This window comes from Carlito syrichta, unplaced genomic scaffold (assembly GCF_000164805.1).
Source record: "Carlito syrichta isolate Samal-C Ts95f unplaced genomic scaffold, Tarsius_syrichta-2.0.1 Scaffold135908, whole genome shotgun sequence".
Taxonomy (NCBI): Eukaryota; Metazoa; Chordata; class Mammalia; order Primates; family Tarsiidae; genus Carlito; species Carlito syrichta.
In genome coordinates this window covers 275012-282717 of record NW_007080004.1, presented here as the reverse complement: position 1 = coordinate 282717, position 7706 = coordinate 275012, and positions in this window count along the sequence as shown.

Below are 7706 nucleotides of genomic sequence, written 5' to 3'. Positions count from 1 at the left end.
TTTTTTTTTAGTTGGAGTCTCACTCTGTTGCCCAGGCTAGAGTGCAGTGGCATGCTCCCAGCCACCGCAGCCTCGATCTGCTGGGCTCAGGTGATCCTTCCACCTCAGCCTTGCAAGTAGCTGGAACTATAGACATGCACCACCACACCCAGCTAATTTTTTGATTTATTGTTGAGACAAGGTCTCGCCATGTTGCCAGGCTGGTCTCAAGCCTGTGGGCTCAGGCAATCCTCTCATCTTTGCCTCCCAAAATGCTGGCATTATAAACATGAGCCACCGCACCCAGCCAATATACAGCATTTTAAAAAGGGGAAAGGGAGATGTTGACATTCAAATAATAGTTGCTTTTATTTTTCTTGACTTATAAATTTATTCAAGTGGTATGCATGTACATGTTCAAATTTCAAGAGTTACAAATAGCCAGGGATGGTGGCTCATGCCTAACATCACAGTTATTTGGAAGGCAGAGCCGAGAGGATTGCCTGAGACCAGGGGTTTGAGAACATCCTGGGCAACATGGTGAGACTGTGTCTCTGTAATAAATCAAAAAATTAGCCAGGCATGGTGGTACATACCTGTAGTTCCAGCTTCTTGGAAGGCTGAGGCAGAAGAATTGCCTGAGCCCAGCAGGTCGAGGCTGTGGTGGCCATGAGCGTGCCACTGCACTCCACCCTGGGTGATAGGGTGAGACTCCAACTCAAAAAAACAAAAAAGAGTTACAAAATATTCCCAGTCATCCACTTCACTTCCCTGGAGTCACCCCGTGTTACCAGTTTCTTGTATTTCCTTCAAGATATAATTATTTGTTATTAGAAAGGTTGAGCATCTTTTCAAGTCTAAAAGTGATTCGTATTTCCTTTTCTAAGACTGTATTTGAAAGGCTAGAGCCCAAAATGGAGTTTCTCTGGTCTCATGCATGATGATAATCCTTTCCCCAGGGCAAGTCACAGGACATTGAGGTTAACATCTCCTAAGAATTTGTCTTTCAGCTACTGGCCCTGTCCTTCTCATCTATGTGACTGACCTGCCCATTCATCTGGTTATCAGAGATAAACCAGAAACAGATCCTGTCACCCTGACATCAGCTCTGGTGAATGCTTGCTTGCTTGGTCCACTCCCAAAAGAAGTTTTAAAAAGCCCCTAGTGCCAAACTCTGACCACCACGCTTTCTTTAAGCTCTGACCACCTCTCCATCTTGAAGAGGTGGATCCACCCTCCCTCTCTAATATACTTTCTAAATAAACTCTCTTTCCTCATCTAACTTCTGTGCGATTCTTTGCCATTCCCTTGGCATCAGATGACTGACCTAACATTTTGGTGGCCCATACAGGGAGTTCTATGGAGTTCCCTCTGTGCTCTCACTCTCCTCTTTCTAACTCAAGACTCTCCATGAACCACATGGAACTTGGAAGACAACTAATGGTTCTGGCCAGGGCTCTCCTTGCCTCTCTTTCTCTATCCTTCTTTCCGTCATCATCCGACCCAGAGTCACTTTGCCTCAGCTTTTTTCTAGTATGAAGTTACAACTCCAGTGAGTCCGTGCATTATCCTCTCCCTCATTAGAAGGCTGTGGACAAACTCGAGAGGCTACTGTCTCTGCTCAGGAGCTATTCGCACTGGGAAATCTTGGTACCAAATTGAGAGACCCAAGAGATTTAAAAAAATCTCAAAAAAAGAACTATTACTATATGAATTCTGCAACTGCTGCTAGCTGTGTGTGAATGTTAAGCAATAAGCCCCTTCCGGACATTCCTTTGCTTAAATTGTGGTAGCCTCTGTTGCGTCTCTCTCCTGGTAAGCTCAGTGTTGTTTCTCATTAAACCTAGCTTATCTGGCATTCCAATTCCGCCCATTTGGCAGTTACTTGTCCATCACAAGTAACGAAGCCTGAGCCCGCGCAAATTGAACTTAAATCAACCAATCAAAGTCTTTGTAACATATAGTTTTTATCCAATCCTGTGTGCACAAGTTTGTAAAGCCACCCCACACCTTCAGAATTATGTATAAAAGATGCGTGTTAGCCTGGGTCGGGGCTCTCTCATCCCTGAAGCTGCTGCATCGGCTTCAAACGTAAGCCCAGACTCGAGCCTGTATAAAGACCCTCGTGTGTTTGCATCGGAGCTGGCTCTTTGGTGGTCTCTCGGATTTTGAATTTTGGGGTTTAACAAAATCTCCCAAGCACGTGTAGGACCAGCCTTGCCACTGAGCAGAAGGACTGCCTCCAGTGGGTTGAGGGGATCAAGGAGACACCCTTTCTCACTCAATACCCACACACTCAGGCTGATTCTACTAATTCTCCTTTAAGATGCCAACTGAGAACACAGATGGGTTTCTCTTTCTCTGGCTGCTTGAGACTATTCTCAGGATCAATCCCTCTTTCTCTTTAGAACTCCTCATGGGGAACCCTCAATGTGAGGTGGCCAAGGGCATTGAAATGCATTCTAAGAGGTCTAAGGACCCTCTTACTAAAAAAAGACATTGGCCTAAGCATCTCATTTTTTTTTTTTCCCTCAATACCGGCTTGGAGACCAGGAGGTGGGGCTCAAGGTGGGTCTCTTACCTCTAGTACTTTCCTTAACTTGACCTCTATTGCTCGCACAAGGGCAAATGGGCTGAGGTTCTCAAAATGGTGCCACCCAGATCTTTGTTCACCCTGTTGCATACTCCTTCTTTAATTACTTTACCTCCTTCCTGCTTTCACTCAACAACTCAAATCCAGTTGACCAAACTCCCCTCCTTCTCCTACTTTCTTTTTTGTTTTTTTGAGTTGGAGTCTCACTCCATTGCCCAGGCATGCTCATGGCCACCCCAGCATCGACCTGCTGGGCTCTGGCAACTCTTCCACCTCAGCCTTCCAAGTAGCCAGAACTACAGGTGTGCTGTACTGCACCTGGCTAATTTTTTATTTATTGTAGAGACGAGGTCTCGCCAAGTTGCCCAGGCTGGTCTTGAGCCTGCAGACTCAGGCAATCCACCTGTCTGGGCATCCCAAAGTGCTGGGATTGCAGGCTGAGCCACCAAGCCCAGTCCCCTCTCCCACTTTCAACATCTTCCCTTGCCACCTTGCTACCTGATAACATGCCAGCAACAGCCAAGGCAGCTGCAGGGAAAAAAACAAAAACAAAAAACTGGGCTATGTGCGCCTCCTCCTCCTACCCACCCTTTCCCCCCTCACCTTCACACATTCACTCTGGATGTCCCTTTACACCTCTCAAACCCTTTAAGAAGCCAGAGGTACTATTAAAGCCCATTCTCCTTTTTTCTACATTAAATCTCTCTCAAATTAAGTCCAAACTGGGACAATCAGCCCTCCTTACAGACAGAAACAAAGGGACCACACATTAACAAATCCTGTTAATTCACTGGAAAGCATAGCCTACTGTCATTCTAATCTGCTTTTCCAAACCATACTTTTAAGTACTCTAGTAAAACCTTAAAATTTTACCATGTGCTGAAACATTTGTGTTAGATAACACCAGTGTTTAAGTTAGGCTTGCTAAAAGTTTTTTTTTTTTTTTAAAGCAAATTGGGTTACCTTACTGCACCCAGGCATTCTTCTCCTCCAACCCCCGCCCCATCTGTGGGACAGGTAAGGCTGTAAAGTGCTGAATACTCTTTGTGTGACACAGTGGGGTATGAGATCTGGCCATTCACATTTAACTGTAGAATCACTTTACTAAATCTAGTACTTCTGTGGGATTGGCAAAATTCCGGATATTTTCTGCGTGGCACTATGAGGCATGAGAATTGATCACTGTCACCTAATTGTCCACACCTCACAACTATTTTTTTTCCTAAAGGGTCATGCCAACCTCTAGCACCTACTAGATTGTAATTTAGTAATTTATAAAGGGTATTAACAAATCTGCCTTTCATAATTGGAAAGGACAAATCATTTCACATCCACATGGTGTTTTTACTCTAAAAGGGTTTTATATCAGACCATTACAAATTAAAAAATGGTCAAGTTTCATATGTATAGTCATTTTTCTTAATTTACTTCACTCCTTTGCAAACAAGATTATATCCTATTGTAAGGTAAACGAAACCAGACCAGGCAAAACGGCAACAAAGGAGCCAAGAAAAATTTATTAGTGCAATCCTGGGCAAGGTTCACTGGTCCTTATAGTTGTGGACTGGAGAAGTCGCATCCAGCAAGATGGGCGACAGGTTTATAAAGGGCACGCTGAGAAAGCTGTGAGGGGGACTGGGGACAGTTATCGCTTGAATGGGGTTGCTAGAATCGCTGTAGCAGGTACTAGCTGGTTTTGTGGCTGGGGTCTTAGTTCCGGTAGCTCATTTTTGCTGGCTCACTTCAGCCCATTATTCTCCTGGTCCAAGTTGGAGCCGTCTTGTTGAGGCCCGCCCCGCCCTCCAGTAACTCCGGTCTTACATTCCAGCCTTTTGGTCATAGGGGCACCGGATCATTCTAGGTACTTCCTGCTGGGGTGGGGCAGCGTGGGGGAGGTCTTAAGGCTGGTATGGGGCCAGAGGTGGTTCAGACGGAAGGGGCAAGTATGAATGTAACAGTAATTGGTTGACCATTATTCGAGAGAGCTCTGTCAGGCGCTGTTGGAGAAACCCACAGGAGGTCTGAGGTTCCAGATTTTTTGTCCCTGGTGCCCAGGACAGGAATACCCAGTGCGTTGTCCCATGCTCTGTCCCGTCCAGGCCTGTTGTTTGGTTAGTCTGAAGCAGACCGAGGCTTGCTCGTAGCAAGGTGCCTGGACAAAGAATGGAAGGTTGAACACTCAGTGGGGCAAGGGGGTATCTTTCCTTGGGGATTTGGTGGGGGGTCTTGCTCCCAGCAGTGGACTGTGCCACTGCCACCTGGGCAGCCCACTTGGAAATTTCCTAACATTACTGCAGCCCAGTACTTTTGTCCTCCTAGTTGGCATGACAATTTTTGATAATAGCATGTACGGAGAACCAACTGGTAGAGTTTGGGTTTTCCTGCAGAGACGCATCGGTTTCCAGTCAGCCATTCCCCATGTCATCGTAAAGTTATTGGTTAGGCTTACTAGCATCAATATGGCTAAACCATAACCGGAGGGGTCCCACTTCACTAGATTTCCACCCTTCACTGTTGGGAGGGGCCCACTTGAGTTGAGAAATGTGGTACCACGAGGGGTGTCCTAACAGTTTAGCCACGGTAGGAGTTGTAAGGACTACTGTGTAAGGTCCCGTCCAGTGAGGTTGAAGGGACCGGGGTTGGAGCTCTCGAAGGAGAACCTCGTCACCAGGCTGTAGAATGACGACTGCCCGTGGGTCAGACGTGGAGTTGGCCTTGGGCAGGGTTTGGTCGGCGTGCTCTCGTAGGAGGTGCCTGGGGAGTGAGAGGTAGGGCAGGTAGGAGGCTACTGGTGGAGGAGTTGTAGGAAGGCCAGTGTTAATGAGAAAAGGCCTACCATATATCCATTCAAATGGGCTAAGGCCGACCGGCCCCCGGGGAGCTGCACGCACCCTAGTGAGGGCAACAGGGAGCAGAGCGGGCCAGGAAAGTTTTATCTCCAGAGAAAAGTTTGGTAAGTTGGCGGGCCGTGGCGTTGGCCAGGGTGTTTCCTTGAATGACAGGGTCTGTGCCCATCTGATGGCCTCGACAGTGGACGATGGCTACCTCCTTGAGTTCTTGTAGGGCCTGGCCTTACCATTGACCACCGAAGTTCCCCGGGTGGTTAAGAACCCCCTTTCTTTCCAGATCGCCGCATGACTATGAGCGATAAAGAAAGCATACTTAGAATCGGTATATATAGTGGCCCTGTGGCCCTTTGCCAGCTGTAACGCTTGGGTGAGTGCCACCAGCTCTGCCTTTCGGGAAGAAGTCCCTCGTGGTAGTGAGGCAGCTTCCACCATGGTGGGAGGAGAGACCACTGCATAGGCTGCCCTGTGGCCTCCGTCCGGCCCCCTAGTTGAGCTTCCATCTACGAAGAATGTGAGATCAGGGTTAGACAGAGGTTGGTCAGAGAGTCCCGTGCGAGGGGGGCTGAGGGCCTCTACCAGCTCCACACAGGAGTGTTCAGGCAAAACTGAGGAGCTAGCGGAGGGAAGGAGAGTAGCTGGATTTAGAAGTGCAATGAGTGAAGAGACACTTGGGGGTGTTCTATGGATAAAAGGTGGAACTCCTGGACTCTAGAAGGGCTTAATAAGGATAATGACTTATGACCCAAGAGGTCCTGGAGTCTGTGGGGGGAGTAGACCGTAACCGGCTATTGACAGGTAAGCTTTAGAGTCTCCTGGGTTAAACAAGCCGCCGCTGTCAGTGCCCAGAGGCAAGGCTGCCATCCCTGGATGGTGGGCTCCAACGGTTTGGATAGGAAGGCGACCGGTCAATGAGAGGGTCCCACTGGTTGGGCCAGAACCCCGGTCGCCATCCCAGTTCTTTTCTCGGTGAACAGGAGGAAAGGCTTGCGGAAGTCAGGAAGCATAAGTAGTGGGGACGGGGAGGCTAAGAGTGTGTCTCGCAAGGTCTTGAAGACACAGGCTACAGTTGAGGGAGAAGTGAGGGGGCCAATAGGAGTTTCCTTAGCTGCAGCATATAGCGGTTTAGCAAGTATGGCAAAATGGGGACCCAATGCCTAAAGAAGCCCACCAGCCCAAGGAACAACAAGATTTCAGCACCTGAGGTGGGGGGTAGGAGTTCCCTGATGGAGGTGGTGCGGTCCACCATGAGGGCCTTGGAGGTGGGGGTTAGGGTCACCCCCAGGTAGGTGACTTGTGGGGTAGAGAGTTGAGCCTTGGAAGGGGAGACCCTGTATCCCCACTGTGCTAGAAAGTTAAGGAGGGAGGCCATATCCTGGAGAGAGACTTCCCTAGAGGGGTAGCACAGGAGGAGGTCATCTACATACTGGAGGAGAGTGCTACACCCAGAGTCCTAAGAGGACAGGTCCTCAGCCAACGCCTGGATAAAAAGGTGGGGACTGTCACGGAATCCCTGAGGCAGGACCGGCCGGGTTAATTGTTGGGTCCTGTGGGTGTCTGGATCCTCCCAAGTAAAGGCGAAGAGTGGCTGGGAGTCTGGATGTAGGGGGATGGTGAAGAAGGCATCTTTAAGGTCCAGGACTGTGAAATGAGTGGTAGTGGGGGGTATCTGAGATAGGAGAGTATATGGGTTAGGGACCACTGGATGCAGTGGTACTATGGCAGAGTTGATTATCTGCAGATCTTGTACCAGTCGATAAGCACCAGACGGCTTTTTTACCGGGAGGATGGGAGTATTACAAAGGGAGTTGGTAGGAACCAGAAGACCCTGGATGAGCAGCCGGTTAACAATGGGCTGGAGGCCCTTGCGATGGGCATGTGAGATAGGAAATTGAGGCCTGGAAGGGAAGCAAGAGGGATCCTTAAGGCTAATGAGGGCTGGGTGTGGTGATTGGCCACCACCGGAGTGGAAGTGTCCCAGACTACTGGATTAACTTTTTCGGGGGAAGTCGGACGAAGGTTCCAGGGGGAAGACAGCACAGGCGAGGGCCAGGAGTGGAGTTGGGGGAACTCGGTATGAGGTGAGGCAAATAGATGCCCCGAGCTTGTACAGAAGGTCTCGTCCCAGCAAGGGGGCTGGGCAGGAGGGGATAACTAAGAATGAATGGCTGAAGGGACGGCCTTCAAAAAGGCAGGACACCGGGCCCGTCTCTAGTGGCTTGGAGGGTACCCCCGAGATGCCCACAACCAAGACCTGAGAAGGATGTAAAGGCCCGTGGAAGGAGAGT